This window comes from Temnothorax nylanderi, unplaced genomic scaffold, assembly GCF_030848795.1.
Source record: "Temnothorax nylanderi isolate EJ_2023f unplaced genomic scaffold, tnyl_v1.0 TNYL_tig0018_pilon, whole genome shotgun sequence".
Lineage (NCBI taxonomy): Eukaryota > Metazoa > Arthropoda > Insecta > Hymenoptera > Formicidae > Temnothorax > Temnothorax nylanderi.
Window position 1 is genome coordinate 573335 of NW_027249080.1, and position 18243 is coordinate 591577.

General features: G+C 43.0%; 2 long non-coding RNA genes across 2 annotated transcripts; both read left to right on the forward strand.

The window, feature by feature from the left end:
- The first annotated feature begins 3106 nt into the window (after window positions 1-3106).
- Window positions 3107-4428, forward strand: LOC139768757 (uncharacterized). The gene is made up of 4 exons (XR_011717425.1): window positions 3107-3363; window positions 3463-3587; window positions 3849-3970; window positions 4244-4428. It is a non-coding gene; the product is annotated as an uncharacterized lncRNA (long non-coding RNA).
- Window positions 4429-8023: 3595 nt separating this feature from the next.
- LOC139768807 (uncharacterized) lies at window positions 8024-14932 on the forward strand. Its single transcript, XR_011717434.1, has 4 exons — window positions 8024-13980; window positions 14237-14359; window positions 14661-14754; window positions 14839-14932. It is a non-coding gene; the product is annotated as an uncharacterized lncRNA (long non-coding RNA).
- The last annotated feature ends 3311 nt before the right edge of the window (window positions 14933-18243 follow it).

Genomic DNA, 18243 nt, shown 5'->3' on the forward strand with positions numbered 1-18243 from the left:
GCGCCGCGGGACATTTGCACCGTTCGCTCGCTCCATACGGTCCGTCGCGTGTCCCCCCGCCGCGCCGCGGGACATTTGCACCGTTCGCTCGCTCCATACGGTCCGTCGCGTGTCCCCCCGCCGCGCCGCGGGACATTTGCACCGTTCGCTCGCTCCATACGGTCCGTCGCGTGTCCCCCCGCCGCGCCGCGGGACATTTGCACCGTTCGCTCGCTCCATACGGTCCGTCGCGTGTCCCCCCGCCGCGCCGCGGGACATTTGCACCGTTCGCTCGCTCCATACGGTCCGTCGCGTGTCCCCCCGCCGCGCCGCGGGACATTTGCACCGTTCGCTCGCTCCATACGGTCCGTCGCGTGTCCCCCCGCCGCGCCGCGGGACATTTGCACCGTTCGCTCGCTCCATACGGTCCGTCGCGTGTCCCCCCGCCGCGCCGCGGGACATTTGCACCGTTCGCTCGCTCCATACGGTCCGTCGCGTGTCCCCCCGCCGCGCCGCGGGACATTTGCACCGTTCGCTCGCTCCATACGGTCCGTCGCGTGTCCCCCCGCCGCGCCGCGGGACATTTGCACCGTTCGCTCGCTCCATACGGTCCGTCGCGTGTCCCCCCGCCGCGCCGCGGGACATTTGCACCGTTCGCCTCGCTCCATACGGTCCGTCGCGTGTCCCCCCGCCGCGCCGCGGGACATTTGCACCGTTCGCTCGCTCCATACGGTCCGTCGCGTGTCCCCCCGCCGCGCCGCGGGACATTTGCACCGTTCGCTCGCTCCATACGGTCCGTCGCGTGTCCCCCCGCCGCGCCGCGGGACATTTGCACCGTTCGCTCGCTCCATACGGTCCGTCGCGTGTCCCCCCGCCGCGCCGCGGGACATTTGCACCGTTCGCTCGCTCCATACGGTCCGTCGCGTGTCCCCCCGCCGCGCCGCGGGACATTTGCACCGTTCGCTCGCTCCATACGGTCCGTCGCGTGTCCCCCCGCCGCGCCGCGGGACATTTGCACCGTTCGCTCGCTCCATACGGTCCGTCGCGTGTCCCCCCGCCGCGCCGCGGGACATTTGTACCGTTCGCTCGCTCCATACGGTCCGTCGCGTGTCCCCCCGCCGCGCCGCGGGACATTTGCACCGTTCGCTCGCTCCATACGGTCCGTCGCGTGTCCCCCCGCCGCGCCGCGGGACATTTGCACCGTTCGCTCGCTCCATACGGTCCGTCGCGTGTCCCCCCGCCGCGCCGCGGGACATTTGTACCGTTCGCTCGCTCATGCGGTCCGTCGCGTGTCCCCCCGCCGCGCCGCGGGACATTTGCACCGTTCGCTCGCTCCATACGGTCCGTCGCGTGTCCCCCCGCCGCGCCGCGGGACATTTGCACCGTTCGCTCGCTCCATACGGTCCGTCGCGTGTCCCCCCGCCGCGCCGCGGGACATTTGCACCGTTCGCTCGCTCGCTCATGCGGTCCGTCGCGTGTCCCCCCGCCGCGCCGCGGGACATTTGTACCGTTCGCTCGCTCGCTCATGCGGTCCGTCGCGTGTCCCCCCGCCGCGCCGCGGGACATTTGTACCGTTCGCTCGCTCGCTCATGCGGTCCGTCGCGTGTCCCCCCGCCGCGCCGCGGGACATTTGTACCGTTCGCTCGCTCGCTCATGCGGTCCGTCGCGTGTCCCCCCGCCGCGCCGCGGGACATTTGTACCGTTCGCTCGCTCATACGGTCCGTCGCGTGTCCCCCCGCCGCGCCGCGGGACATTTGTACCGTTCGCTCGCTCATACGGTCCGTCGCGTGTCCCCCCGCCGCGCCGCGGGACATTTGTACCGTTCGCTCGCTCATACGGTCCGTCGCGTGTCCCCCCGCCGCGCCGCGGGACATTTGTACCGTTCGCTCGCTCATACGGTCCGTCGCGTGTCCCCCCGCCGCGCCGCGGGACATTTGTACCGTTCGCTCGCTCATACGGTCCGTCGCGTGTCCCCCCGCCGCGCCGCGGGACATTTGTACCGTTCGCTCGCTCATACGGTCCGTCGCGTGTCCCCCCGCCGCGCCGCGGGACATTTGTACCGTTCGCTCGCTCATACGGTCCGTCGCGTGTCCCCCCGCCGCGCCGCGGGACATTTGCACCGTTCGCTCGCTCCATACGGTCCGTCGCGTGTCCCCCCGCCGCGCCGCGGGACATTTGCACCGTTCGCTCGCTCATACGGTCCGTCGCGTGTCCCCCCGCCGCGCCGCGGGACATTTGCACCGTTCGCTCGCTCCATACGGTCCGTCGCGTGTCCCCCGCCGCGCCGCGGGACATTTGCACCGTTCGCTCGCTCCATACGGTCCGTCGCGTGTCCCCCCGCCGCGCCGCGGGACATTTACACCGTTCGCTCGCTCCATACGGTCCGTCGCGTGTCCCCCCGCCGCGCCGCGGGACATTTACACCGTTCGCTCGCTCCATACGGTCCGTCGCGTGTCCCCCCGCCGCGCCGCGGGACATTTACACCGTTCGCTCGCTCCATACGGTCCGTCGCGTGTCCCCCCGCCGCGCCGCGGGACATTTACACCGTTCGCTCGCTCCATACGGTCCGTCGCGTGTCCCCCCGCCGCGCCGCGGGACATTTACACCGTTCGCTCGCTCCATACGGTCCGTCGCGTGTCCCCCCGCCGCGCCGCGGGACATTTATACCGTTCGCTCGCTCATACGGTCCGTCGCGTGTCCCCCCGCCGCGCCGCGGGACATTTATACCGTTCGCTCGCTCATACGGTCCGTCGCGTGTCCCCCCGCCGCGCCGCGGGACATTTACACCGTTCGCTCGCTCATACGGTCCGTCGCGTGTCCCCCCGCCGCGCCGCGGGACATTTACACGCTTCGCTCGCTCATACGGTCCGTCGCGTGTCCCCCCGCCGCGCCGCGGGACATTTATACCGCTTCGCTCGCTCATACGGTCCGTCGCGTGTCCCCCCGCCGCGCCGCGGGACATTTATACCGCTTCGCTCGCTCATACGGTCCGTCGCGTGTCCCCCCGCCGCGCCGCGGGACATTTATACGCTTCGCTCGCTCATACGGTCCGTCGCGTGTCCCTCCTCCGCGCCGCGAGACATCACGCTCATAAAGTTAAGCGTATAAAAAATCTTGTCTACAAAAGACATCATCAAGGGAATAATTTGTAATTCTTTTCAGCAATTACATTTCCATTAAGCGAGAAAAGTCAAGAAACATTTCGACTATATTGCAACAACGTCGTAAAATTAATGCAATATAGCTGAAATGGCTTCTTGATTTATCTTGCTTAATGGCAATGAAATCACACTGCATTGCCACGAGTCTCAATGTGGCTCGAGACTCCTAGCTGACCCGGAGATGGAAGTGGATTTTGTGGCCTGAAGCGCTTAAAAGAAAGTGGTGAGTGTAATTCATTTTCACGTACTATGTCACTTATGTCATAAAATTTTCTATCTCTTCTGTCTTTACTTAATCGAATCGTTCATTTGAATGTTTCAGAAAATAACGACGCAGAAGGTGACATCGGAGCAGCGAGGGAATCCTGCGTAGCTGACATTCCGAGCAGCCTGAGAGGAGGAGGAGGCCTAGGATAGGCATCGGGCATCGGCGTACCAACACTTCTGGTAAATGTTACTTTTTATTTTTTCTAAAGATATTATAGAATCTCTCTTTTCGTTTGTGCTTATTCAGTTGCTACATTAAACCGTGTTTCGGAATTTAAATTAATAAAAAGAAATATTTTGAAAAATTTGATTCAAGTTGATTCTAACGTAGAGACCTTTTTCGAAGAAGTAATTTAAAATATAATATTAATCTGAATAACGAATAAGATGTTCGATGCGCGTGACACGTATTTAATCGATTCGATTATTTTTATGTTACAGAAAATATCCGCGCGGGAAGGAGCATCATCTTCGCATCGAGGGAACACGAGTGACATCCCGAGCAGCCTGAGAGGAGGTGGAGGCCTGGAAGAGGCATCAGGCGCCAGCGGAACAACTTTGCGGTAAATATTATTTTTTATTTCGTGTAAAATTTTTTCTGTTTATTCTCGAGTTGTTTTATTTCCCCGTGATTTAGAAATAATAATTAGAAGAAAAGAAGTAATTTAATATTGTAGAAATTTATCCTTGTAAAGATCCTTTTCGTAAAATGTTTCCTTATTTAAATTAATATCTAATTGAATAATAAAAAGTTTGATCCACATAGGAATTATGTTTCAAAACATTAGGTTTTTTGAACACCATTTTAATATGAATTTTATGTTTGTATATTACAGATACAACGTAGCTACGTGGCAGATGTAATTCCGCTGTTGCGCATCGGGGTCGGTGAGTGATAAATTAATATGTCTGTTGAGGTAATTGATAACTGGATTTTACCAGTTGAAATAATAATATGACGTAAGATCCCATATATATTTATTGCTATAAAATAGAAGATTTCTTTCTAGTTAATTATCTAGGTAATTATTTTAGAATCGAACAGTTTTACATCATTTGAAAATAATTTTAAAATAACATATTATACAAAAAATATATTTTAATAATTAGCACAATACAAAGAGATATTTTTATCAATTCTAATTGTGTGAAAAATTTATTATCCTTTCCGGATCTTGCGTCATTCATCTGAATTTTTCATCTCTGCATGCTTTGGAGATGAGATTTAGTAACGATGAATTTCGAATCGATGAATACACGTATATGGGCTCTAAATTCTATCGAATGGCGCGTCTAGCATTTTTCACTTATTTAGTTTTAAATTATAAATAATAGTTTTAAATTAAAGTTTGTTCATATTATAAAGTTAGTATTTAAAATAATATAAAGTTTAATATATATATATATATAAAGTTTATAGTCATAATCGAATCTCTTCGAATTAAAACTGTCGATATAAAGATTTTTTTTAAATTCAAATTTGTTTTTTATTGAATATATATTTTAATTATTGAATATATATCTTAATTGCTACGAATAACGCGCGCAAAGACTAAATGTGAAATTAATTCATGTTCTAAAGAAATTATTGTTATTGTTAATTTTTTAACTTTGTACTTAATTAATTTAATTAATATAATGGCCCCTTCGCGACGCGTTCGTGTTTCGCGGATCATACAAAAGCGTAAATTCTTACGCTTATTGCCGGCGATGATTAGCCGGCAGCAGAAGAAGTATTTCTTCTTGTTATCGATCTCTGGCTATATATGAGCCATGATACGGCCAGGTGTTACAAAAGGTGAGTCTCTGGCCGGAAGAAAAAAGACGAAGAGGATTAAGGTAGGTTGGTGTACCACACCAATCAAAGTACAAAAAATACAGATAATGGTAAGCCTATATAAGGTTATTTTGTATATGTGCGATTACACGTAATCAGAGACGGAAAGGTACCGTCTCGAATCTTTATTTTGCGTAAATTAAACTTTTAATAAAACTCCTAAACGGTTCCAATTTAAAACTAAATTCTGATTTCGCGTAACCGCAATCGTAACTATAGGTATACCAGATAAAGACACGGGTAGGTAGGAATATTATGCGTAAATAGGTAGGAATATGGTTAAAAAATAGATAAAAAATCGGATAGGTAGGGATACGGGTAAAAACTAGATAAAAATCGGGTAGGTAGAGATACGAATAGGTAGGGATGAGGGAGGGGCAATTCGATAATGAAAAAAATTAATGTGCTTTATAATTTTAAGAAATTTAAAGTTATTTTTATAGAAATACAATAATATAAGGTTCAGAATTATGTACAAAACATTATATTCTGTTATATGAAATTGTAAAATGTAATTGTAGAAAAGTGTATGATCTGGATTGTGTGATCTGGATTACACAAAATCGAAACGCCTATATAATACGAAATTTTCTAAATTAAAACATAATTAAATATTTTCTTTTTAAATTTCTTATTTTATCCTTCTTTAATAGCGTTCAAAGTTATCGCCAATTTTTATAATGTAAAATAATAAGAATTTTTCAAATAAAAATACAAAGATTTTATGCTAAGCTAGTGATCGAATGTTAACTTTCTGCTCGTGAAATTTGACATCTGCATTTTACTGAGTCACGATCGAATGTATCACGAATAATGTTATTCTAGAAAATAGTTTCGAAATTCAGAAGCATTATCGTCAGGACTTCAAAAGTCGCAAAATTGATTAGTCCTAAATTTAGGAAATTAATATAGTTTTAAATTAATTTCTTACATTTCTTTTCGCGGTAAATATTTGCGAACATCGCGTTTTTTCCACGTTTGTAGTTGGGATTGCTGTCTCGGCGATGGGCTTTTATCGCTGTCCCTCACGTCAGATGAACGCGAACGAATCTGTGGTTCGTACCGGCGTAGAGTCGGAATGATCTTTGTCGTGATGAGTAACTTCTCGTCGATTTCCGAAGGAACTATCTGCAACGCCTAGTTCGGCGTCTCATTGAAAATTGGGGACTATCGTTGCAGGAGCGAAATTAATCCCAGATTTTCTTCGTGGTTTCCGAAAGCAGTAGTTTTGGCAATGAGTCCATGACGACTAACCATCACATGTTTCACAATCGCTGAATTAATTATTACATTCTTAGAGAAGATTTTATTCTTCTCATTAAATGTTCTCCCATTAATAAATAACATTAATATTATTTTTACAATAATGAAATTTGTTAATAGTAAAATGTGCATGGATATAACAATAAATTTATACTATTAAGAAATTAAATTTAAATTAAGAATTTGTGCACCCTCTTGTCGATATAATCGAATCGTGCTTAAGAATGTTAGTTACAAACGTGTATGTTTATTTTCTTTAATTTTTGGTCTCTTTTTAGGGACCATTTCCAGATATATGGGTGTTAGCTGATTTAAATCGTAAAGATTAATTTTTAAGTATTTAAATAGTTTAGATGTTTTTATAATAAAATACATGCGCAAACGGTGACATTTTATTCTATAAATTTTAATTTTAATTTTTAGAAAAGATTTAAAGTTTTTCTTTGTTATACATCTATGAATGTAATAAAAAATGTGCGGATACTTAAAAAATTCGATACAAGTCGAATGGGTACCCTGATATTAGATTATGAAGTATCGATAACTTAAATTTAAACATAATAAAAAAACTGGTAAATGATAAGACATATATTTTAAAATATTTCTATATAAAATTTTTCAGAATCTATTATCGGGTTCGACTCGTCTCGAATTGAGTTGGTACCCCGGAATTATTTGTATCCGCGTATATATTAAAGAAGATGAAGGCGCATGTATTTCATTATTCTTAAATGTACTCGTTTGTAATTACTTTTCCATAAAAAAACTGTTCTATCCATGTATTTTTTAAATAGAAATTTATATGTATCTTGTAATAATGGGAGAATATTATATTTTCTCGCACGAATTTTGATTTCGCATATTACAATATGATAAATAGCGATTAAAATAAATATTCGGGAATTGTATAATTATATTATTAAAAAACGGTAAATGTTATTGACTCGCTGCTGAAATCACTACTATCGGAAGCAGCTCGGAAGATACAAAATTTAATTTCCTCCTGCAGCGGGAGCGCCGATATTTGACGGATCGCTTAACTATCCTTCGCAGGTCGATCTTAAGGAGAGTGATAAGAAGCAAGACTCAAGTCGCTCGTCACCATAAAGATCTTTCTTTTCTGCGTTGGTTGCTAACTAGCGTGTCACTCGGCGAAGGGGCCTTGATCTGGCCAAATTGTTGAGTTTGTTATCCTTCCTTAAACGTGGCAAAAACGATCATTGTCGCAATTTCTTCACTGAGAAAACAAATATTTAGATCCAAAAAAATATTTATTTAGATTGCTGCCAATAGCTTATTTACTTAATATAATACACATATTTATTTAGAATTAAATTTTTTAATTTAAATTAAGTAAAAATATCTAATTCTAAATAAATATGTGTATTATCAATGCAGATTAACTTTAATTTTGGTTTAACTTACCTTTTATTTTTCTCTAATTTTAAGAACTAGAAAAAGATGAAAAGTAAGTTAAACCGCGATTAAAGTTAATCTACATTGGTAGAAATGGACATAAGAGACACGTACGTAAACGCTTAATGCTTCTGAAGTTATATTCATTATCGCGTAAAATAAAAATAAGTATGGAGGACTTGCATTGTGTATCAGTGATATATTATAGAAATTACGAATATCACAATTAGGTATCGCAAGTATTGTGGATCGATTTATTGCCAAATGTTCGATCGTGATTTATCTTATTTGATCATTGGCTTAACCTGAAGTTTTGCTTGAATTTTCGCGCAATAATATTTACTACGAAATTCTTTTTTCCAAAATATTGTCAAACATGTCAGTATTGGGAATATTTTTTTCTATGATTGAAGAAGGGTAATTGTAAATTTGTTTAATAATTTTCTGAGTGCGGTTGCTTGCGCTACGTAAAATTTTGTAAGCTACATAATTTTAAATTTATAATTGATAATAAATATTGCATAACTATAGATGTCATTTATCAATACTCTATAGTTATATTGCTATAAATTACGGACGATGTGTTAATATAGATACACATTTCCAACGTTTTTGTTTAATCCGGAATTAATAAGATATCTTATATGTATACAATTTTATCTTATATTACCTATGTAATTTTGTATTGTTTTATTGTTTTTTTACAGATTATTAGATTTTGGCATAGACTTGTGTAAAAAATAGAAATTGTATAAAAAAAGTAAAAACAAAAAATATAAAGCTTATATCTAGGGAAATGAGGACTGCTGATTGGAATCGGCGGAGGTGGTGGAGGGCCTTTACAGGTTCCATTTTTATCGGATGAAAGTTTGGCTATAAAATTGAAAGTGTAACTTAATTTTTTAAGAAAAATCTAGGCCAAGTTTAACCAAGGTACATTAAATTGCAACGATGTCCGGTAAAAGTGGGTCCTTTTCTCTCGGTATAAAGTTTTATAAAACAGTAATACAATTATAATATTAACAAGTTGGTAACATGTAATGTAATATAAGTAATATAAGTAATTAAATTAATGAAAGAGATGCCCCCGGAAAAAAGGGAGGCGCCTCATTATTTTCAGCATTTATTATCAGCCTTTATTTTCAGCTTTTATTTTCAGCTTTTATTTTCAGCCTTTAGATTATCATTCAAAGAAATTCAAGAGATAAAGAACAAAATAAACAAATAAAGTATAAGCAGCGTCAAAAAATAACAGTATCGACGATGGAAATTACGTAAGAAAAATTATGAAGATTTTGTTGACGAGGAATCGAAGTAAGAAAGAAAAACAACGATAGAAACGGACGGAACGTACAAACGAGATATAAGAAGCATCAACAAAAATCAAGCAATATCAACGATGGACATTGGAGAAGAAAAATTTTGAAGAATTGTTAAGGGTCAAAATCAGCAGAAAGAATAAGGGGGAAGAAAGAGAATTGTAGATCGTCATTATTAAATGAAATGAACAAGAATCTTTTGGCGGTACATTGAGACAAAGAAGACAACGCAACGCAGATAACGATACAAGAACGAAGAATGAAGAAAGAAATAGAACAAGAAGGAAGAGAAGTTTGTCGAAGGAGGATCAAGAAAAGGAAGAAGAAATGACTATGCATGCAAAAAGGATCGCGATAGAGGATACAACGCAACGATAGAAGACCGAAGACCGAAGAAAGGAATAGAACAAAAAAAAAAGAGAAGCTTTTCAAGGGAGCATCAAGGAAGGGAAGAAGAAACGGCCATGTGAAAAGAATAAACGAAAAATCAAGGTAAAAAGAAGATAGAATTATAGATATTGAAGATAGAAATTGCAGCGGAGGATTTACGAAAAGTTCACCGAAGACACCGAATAAGAATTGGAAAAATAACGACGGAGAAAGAGGATTACAAGAGGATATCAATAAAAAGGAATAAGGTGGAATATCTCGAAGAAGGATCGTAATAATGGAGACAGTTTAATGATGGAAGAACGAAGACCGAAGAAAAAATGGAGCGTGAAGGAAAAAGAATTTTATCGAAGAAGGTTCGAGGAAGAAAAGAAGGAACGGTCACGTAAAAAGGATCGCGATAGAGGAGACAACGCAACGATAGAACACCGAAGACCGAAGAAAGGAATAGAACAAGAAAAAAGAGAAGCTTGTCAAAAGAGTATCAAGAAAGGAAAGAAGAAACGGATAAGAATAAACGAAAAATCAAGGTGAAAAGAAGATAGAATTATAGATATTGAAGATAGAAATTGCAGCGGAGGATTTACGAAAAGTTCACCGAAGACACCGAATAAGAATTGGAAAAGTAACGACGGAGAAAGAGGATTACAAGAGGATATCAATAAAAAGGAATGAAGTGGAATATTTTGAAGATGCATCGCAATAGTGGAGACAAAATAATGATAGAAGAATGAAGACCAAAGAAAAAATGGAGCGCGAAGGAAAGAGAAGTTTATCGAAGAAGGATCAAAAGGAAGAAAAAGAAGGAACGATCATGTAAAAATGGTAAATGAACGACCAAAGTGAAAGGAGTATTGAAGATAGAAATTGCGGTGCTTAACTTACGAACAGTTTGTTTAGGAAGATACAAATAAAGCAAAAAAGGATAACACCAGAAGAAGGATCGTAGTAAGACATAAAAAGAAATCAAGAGGAATCTGTTGGTGAAGCATCACGATAGAGGAGACAGCGAAACGAAAGAAGAACGAAGACCGAAGGAAAGAATAAAACAGGAAGAAAGAGAATCAAGAAAGAAAAGAAGAGACGGCCATGTAAAAAAGGTAAACGGAGGACCAAGATAATTCAAGATGGAAATTGCAGCGGAAAAATTACGAAAAGTTTGTCGAGGAAAAATTGGAAAAATAATGACTGAGAAAGAGGATTATAGAAAAACAGTTACAAATGAATGAAGAAGAATATCTCGACGAAACATCGCGAAAAAGGAGACAATGCAACGATAGAAGAACGAAGACTGAAGAAAGAGAATTGAGTAAGAACAAAAGAATAAGGAAACTAAACTCAATCGCCACCGATTGTATAAACGGTTTGTTACGTCGTATTTTCGAGAGTGCCGCTCGAAATCGTTATATTTTGGAATATGACAATTAAAATCGTCGCATTTTTGGGAGTGCCGCTCGAAATCGTTACATTGTCGAATATGACAATTAAAATCGTCGCATTTTCAGGAGTGCCGTTCGAAGACGTCGGATTATCCGGAATTCCGTGGCGCGATTCTAATAATTAGCATATAACTGCGTCAATTTCCACGTTCTCAGACGTGACGGCTGTCTCGTGCGTGGTCCTTGAGCGGAAAGGTGCCGGGATCGCATAACAAGAACTGCCCAGATCATTTGACTTCACTGTGCGTGGAAGGGTGGCTACCAGACGTGTCGGTGGCGAGGGGAGATGATCCTCATTGTAGAGAGCTCGCTTTCTACTTTTCGAGGATCTCTCTTCTCTCTGTCGAACACTATTCAACTGGCCACGCGGGGCTAAGTCCTTAATCGGGCAAATCGAGTCAGTTGTCCGGCTCTGAACGCGTCGAGATAACGCGGTTATCGCGGAAATAATCGGGCGTTAATTCGCGTTTCGGGATCGTCGCGTAAAATATCGTTCTTTTTTAATAATTAGCATATAACTGCATCAATTTCCACGTTCTCAGACGTGACGGCTGTCTCGTGCGTGGTCCTTGAGCGGAAAGGTGCCGGGATCGCATAACAAGAACTGCCCAGATCATTTGACTTCACTGTGCGTGGAAGGGTGGCTACCAGACGTGTCGGTGGCGAGGGGAGATGATCCTCATTGTAGAGAGCTCGCTTTCTACTTTTCGAGGATCTCTCTTCTCTCTGTCGAACACTATTCAACTGGCCACGCGGGGCTAAGTCCTTAATCGGGCAAATCGAGTCAGCTTAGTCCGGCTCTGAACGCGTTGAGATAACGCGGTTATCGCGGGCGATTTTTCCACGGAGAATATCGGTCGTTACTTCACGTTTTCAAGACCGAAGAAAGGAATAGAACAAAAAGAAAGAGAAGCTTGTCAAAAGAGTATCAAGGAAGGAAAGAAGAATTGAAAAAATAACGACGGAGAAAAAGGATTATGTAAGGATATTGTTAATAAAGAATGAAGTAGAAAAAAATACCTCGAAGAAGCATCGCAATAGTAGAGACCGTTTAATGATAGAAGAACGAAGAATGATGAAAAAAATGGAACAAGAAGAAAGAGAAGTTTATCGAAGAAGGATTAAGGAAGAAAAGAAGGAACGGTCATGTAAAAAAGATCGCAATAGAGGAGACAACGCAACGATAGAAGACCGAAGACCGAAGAAAGGAATAGAACAAGAAGAAAGAGAAGCTTGTCAAAAGAGTATCAAGGAAGGAAAGAAGAAACGGCTAAGAATAAACGAAAAATCAAGGTAAAAAGAAGATAGAATTATAGATATTGAAGATAGAAATTGCAGCGAAGGATTTACGAAAAGTTCACCGAAGACACCGAATAAGAATTGGAAAAATAACGACGGAGAAAGAGGATTACAAGAGGATATCAATAAAAAGGAATAAGGTGGAATATCTCGAAGAAGGATCGTAATAATGGAGACAGTTTAATGATGGAAGAACGAAGACCGAAGAAAAAATGGAGCGTGAAGGAAAAAGAAGTTTATCGAAGAAGGTTCGAGGAAGAAAAGAAGGAACGGTCACGTAAAAAGGATCGCGATAGAGGAGACAACGCAACGATAGAACACCGAAAACCGAAGAAAGGAATAGAACAAGAAGAAAGAGAAGCTTGTCAAAAGAGTATCAAGGAAGGAAAGAAGAAACGGCTAAGAATAAACGAAAAATCAAGGTGAAAAGAAGATAGAATTATAGATATTGAAGATAGAAATTGCAGCGGAGGATTTACGAAAAGTTCACCGAAGACACCGAATAAGAATTGGAAAAATAACGACGGAGAAAGAGGATTACAAGAGGATATCAATAAAAAGGAATAAGGTGGAATATCGCGAAGAAGCATCGCAATAGTGGAGACAATGTAATGATAGAAGAATGAAGACCAAAGAAAAAATGGAGCGTGAAGGAAAGAGAAATTTATCGAAGAAGGATCAAAAGGAAGAAAAGAAGGAACGATCATGTAAAAATGGTAAATGGACGACCAAAGTGAAAGAAGTATTGAAGATAGAAATTACAGTGATTAACTTACAAACAGTTTGTTTAGGAAGAATCAAATAAAGCAAAAAGGATAACACCAGAAGAAAGATTGTAGTAAGAGAGACATGAAAAGAAATCAAGAGGAATCTGTTGGTGAAGCATCACGATAAAGGAGACAGCGAAATGAAAGAAGAACGAACACCGGAGAAAAAAATAAAACAAGAAGAAAGAGAATCAAGAAAGAAAAGAAGAGACGGCAATGTAAAAAGGATAAACGGAGGACCAAGTTAAAAGAGGTATTGAAGATGGAAATTGCAACGGAAAAATTAACGAGATTTCCACTGTCCCTATCTACTATCTAGCGAAACCACTGCCAAGGGAACGGGCTTGGAAATATTAGCGGGGAAAGAAGACTTTGTTGAGCTTGACTCTAGTCTGGCACACGAAAAGTTTGTCGAGGAAAAATTGGAAAAATAATGACTGAGAAAGAGGATTATAGAAAAACATAGTTACAAATGAATGAAGAAAAATATCTCGACGAAACATCGCGAAAAGGAGACAATGCAGCGATAGAAGAACGAAGACTGAAGAAAGAGAATTGAGTAGGAACAAAAGAGAAGTTTATCGAAAAAGGATCGAAGGAGAGAAGAAGAAACGTCGCATTTTCGGATATGTCAATCAAAATCGTCGCATTTTCGTGAATTCGATTTTTCGGAATACTGTTGCGAAAGTCGCATCATCGCATCGATGGGATCCAAGCAGGAAAGGAGTCCAAGCAGAAAGGACAGCCTAAAAAAAAGATGACCTAGGAGAGGTGTCAGCAGAACATCCTGAGAGGAGGAGGAGGCCTGGGAGAGGCATCGGGCGCCAGCGTACCAACTTTACAGTAAATATTATTTTTTATTTTGTATAATAGTAATTCTTTTTAATTCTTTTATTCTTGCGTTGTTTGATTTTTTTACCATATTTTACGATTTAGAAATAATAATTTAAAAAACGTAATTTAAATTTTTATAAACGTTCAGTCTTGTAAAGATCTTTTTCAATAAATGTATAATTATTTAAATAAATATTTAATTAAATGATGAATAAGAAGTTTGATGCGTGTAAGAATTATTTAATCGTTTATTTATATGCTTTAGAAAATAACGATGCGGAAAGTTGCATCGTTGCATCGAGAGACTCCAAGCTGACAACCTGAGAGGACAGCCTGAGAGGAGGAAAAGGCCTGGGAGAGGCATCAGGCGCCGGCGGAGCAACATGTGGTAAATATAATTGATTTATACATATTACATCTTATGTAGAAAGTTTATCCACTTTTCAACTGTATAGTCATTCAGAATATAAAAATTTTAGAAAAAATGAGTTTTAAAATCCTTTGTAATTCTATAGAAGCTTGTATTCAATAGAGTATTCTCTAAAAATTACATGAATATTTCCTTGATTTTGCTTAATGAATTAAAACATATAGAATCCAATGTTTTGTGTTCAGTAATTATTTTTTTAAATATTGACTGTCTTTTTTCTGTCTTGCTTTAATTTGGATTTTATATTTGCTTGTTACAGAATCATTGCAGCGATTTTGTAAACTGGTAAAATGTCGGGCCAATTGTCCTCCCCCGAACGCTATTTCCCACCGTTGACAGCTTCAGAAGAGGCAGTGAGTATAATTAATTTATATATTATATTATATATATAACTATGGCCTATTTTTGTTTAATCGAATTATTTGTTTAAATGACAGAATAAAAAATAGTGACCTGGACAGTGTCGCATCGAGGGAATCCTACAAAGTTGACAGCCCGAGCAGCCTGAGAGGAGGAGGAGGCCTAAGGGAGGCATCGGGCGCCAGCCGGACAACTTTGCGGTAAATATTATTACCTTTTTCAAGTCAAACAGATACGTCGCGTTGGGCACCAGCTTAAATACGGCTTCGCGTGTCACGTCACGGCCGGAATGTAACGAGCACTTTTTCCGCCGTGCTTTTTGCACGTAGATGTTGACGAAGAGGAGGGGATACGGTCTGTCGCAATTTCGTGCCTAACTACCGGTGTATTCCAGCGGTATTAAATCACTCGCGCTCGTCGTAAAATATGTGCATCCAATTTGCGGTGCAACGCACGTCCCGCTGGCCCGCGATCCGAATACTTACGCGTGCATTTGATTAGGTTGATAGCGTAATTACCGGTTTTTCGAAAATCGATTTAGGCTCTAAAGGGGATAATGTGTGTCCGTGGGGATTCTAAAGTTCTATCATTTATTATGCCATGTTCTGTGAATTTATATAAATAATTAGAATGAGAGAGATGCGAAAATTGACGTAAAATATATTGCTAGTTAAATGGCACGATCAAGAATGATCACAAATACAGCATATAATATTTAACTAACGCAGGAGAAACTTGAATGAAATCAGCCAGACGCGCTGTCCTTTTTCAATAGCGTGATAAACGGACGAGACCCTCGTTTCGTGTCGTAAGAATTCCAACTTGCCGCGAATAACTCGCATGCGAGAAGCAGCGCTATACTTCGCGTCGCGACTCGCACGTTCGTCTTATCAGAATTACTACTCTGTTGCGCGGTACATCCTCCATAAATAAAATTAATACCACGCCGCGCGGACATTGCGCGTTTCCGTTGAGCGCGCGCGCCATTCATCCCCGCGGCCGGATCATCGAGCGCGAGGAGATATCTCGTTCTGTGAATTATAATATTATTATGCAGATTTCAGTGTGCTGCGCCCCGGTAAATAGGCGTGGACGACGCGCGTATATACTGTCCGTCTTTCCCCTTTTCACCTATCGTCTCCGATCGGCATCACGGCGCGGCCGGAATCACGATTACCGTCGTCGGAAATCACACCCCTGGCCGCATCTGCGAAGGGAAAGGGGGCGAGGCGTGAATGCAACTAATTGACGTTGCCGTCGTGCCGCAGTGGCTCGAGGGGTAAAGAGCATGGCTTCGAAATGGCCGCGAAATTTCCATCTATAGCGCTCGTAAAATACAGGGGTCGGGGGAACGGGGGGAGGGACGAGCGAGACGAAGAGAAGACAGAGAGAAGGGGATGGAGAACGAGGGGAGACGAGGAACGGTCCAGGGCCGCGGGAGACGTCCTGTCGCGGATGCAGGGGAAGGATGCATCGCAATTACGCAAATTGCGGCTCTGTTCTCGCCCGCTTCGGGCTTCACCGCCCGCGGAAAAGCGTCGTGACGGGCGGTGGGGCCCCCGATCGTCCTCTCCCGGTAGCGGAGGACGGCGCGGCGCGGCGCGGCGTCCCGGAGAAGAGGTACCCGGGACGTTTACGTGCGTGCGGGCACGGTGCACGGTATGTTCCGCGGACGCGCTCGATTACCTTCGTTTCACTCCGCGGCGGTTTGAATGGATAGCATTGGACGCGCCGTGTCGTCGGATGCTGCGAGCGAACGGTCGAGCGGCGAACCCTTGTCGCCGTCGCCGTGGCTCATGACGGAACGAGGACGTTCGCCGGAGTAATTGGTAGAGCGTACCTCATTTTTTAGCGGTACTCGCGTGTCTTCATCGGCCGCGATAAAATTGCACGAATATATCAAGAGCTGCGAGCAAGAAGTGGTCGCGATAAAGAAGTGAAGTAAATTGCAATTACGTAGGAAGAATTTTTAGATTCTAGCGTGTAAATGATTAATTGAGATAACGTGCGATATATCGAGTTATCAGAAAAATCTAAAGCTTTCTTGATAGCATTTTTGTGAAATGCAGATTTCTAAATTACAAAGGCACGTATAAGTTATGTATTTCTATGAATTTTTATTCGACGTTTAATACACGTTGACGATAAGAAGAAAGTAACTTCGATACTGTTCAGATTTCACCTTTTTTGTACGTAAGATTAATATCTTTTAAATTTAACCAGGTATAAAATATGTACAGGAGCGGGTTATTCGTTATGAGATCGCATCAGCTCTCGCGAGTAATTGATGCACGCTCGCCGAGATCGCGAGTGGCAAGCGGTTTGAATGGTGGGTACGAAAAACGAGTTTGTCGTCTTGCGTCTCGGACGAGCTACCGTTCCGAGAGGCATCGGACAAGTCACGCGGAGGTAGCGCGTCTGGCGTGGCACCTCCACTAGCGGAACAAGAGGGATCGGTTCGGTCCGATGAGAAATGCCGCTTATATCGGGAAACTGGTCGCGGGCGCGCGTTCGTTCGAGGACAGCGCGTGGCTTATTAGCGCTGATCAGCCTCGCGATAAATTTATGTGTCGTCTCGAGATATATATACGTACGCGCCGCACGCAGAAGCGCGTGCGCCGAAAAAAAGCGCGCTGTTATTCAGGATACTCCGCGTTCCGTCCTGCCGCGCGCGTCCACCTATGTCCGCGAACGTTTTTGCCGTGCGCGCGATTGCACGCCGACAGTATCCCTAATAGAAAGCGACAGAGGATCCATTAGCTTTCATTGATACCATTGCGGGTAATCGTAAGATGTAAGTCTCCCTCCCGAGGCGGCGCGTGTGCGGGAAACGTAAGGGAGACACGGGAGGCTACAAGTCTAAGGAATATATAGAAGAACTAGACGAATGATTTCATAGTTATCAATACTTTAACATTTAAAATATCATGGAAATTAATCATAATCAGAAATGTTGCTGGAAATGTCAAAGTTACTCCGTTCAGACACGAATACTTTAGCCCTTTGAAAATACCATGAAGATGATTTTTGCTAACAAGAATATTTTTATATTCTTCCAGCATATCTAATTCGCTCTCGAGCAGAGATATGCTAGCTGCATATCTCCATTGCATCTTCCAGAAGATGTTGCTTTACCTCGTGTATCGTGAATTAATTTTCGATTCGCCACGGATATCTCTCTAATAGCGAATTGATCTCCCTATTGCGCTTGATGCGAAATAAATGCCCTACTTGATTCGCGCATCAACGCAACGTTCCGTCTGTATGCGATTCGCTTTACTCGTTTATCTCGCAGACTTCCCCTCCTGCGATGGATCTGTCACAGCGGTCGGACACGACAAACTGTAGTGTTTTACAATTTTCTCGAGACAGGTCTATACCTTTTGCGATTTGAGCGAATCGCTCCGACTCCGAGCACGATGGAGCACGCGAACGTGTTGGCGCGAGCAATTCCCTAGCCTCGGCACGATTTTGCTCGGCTC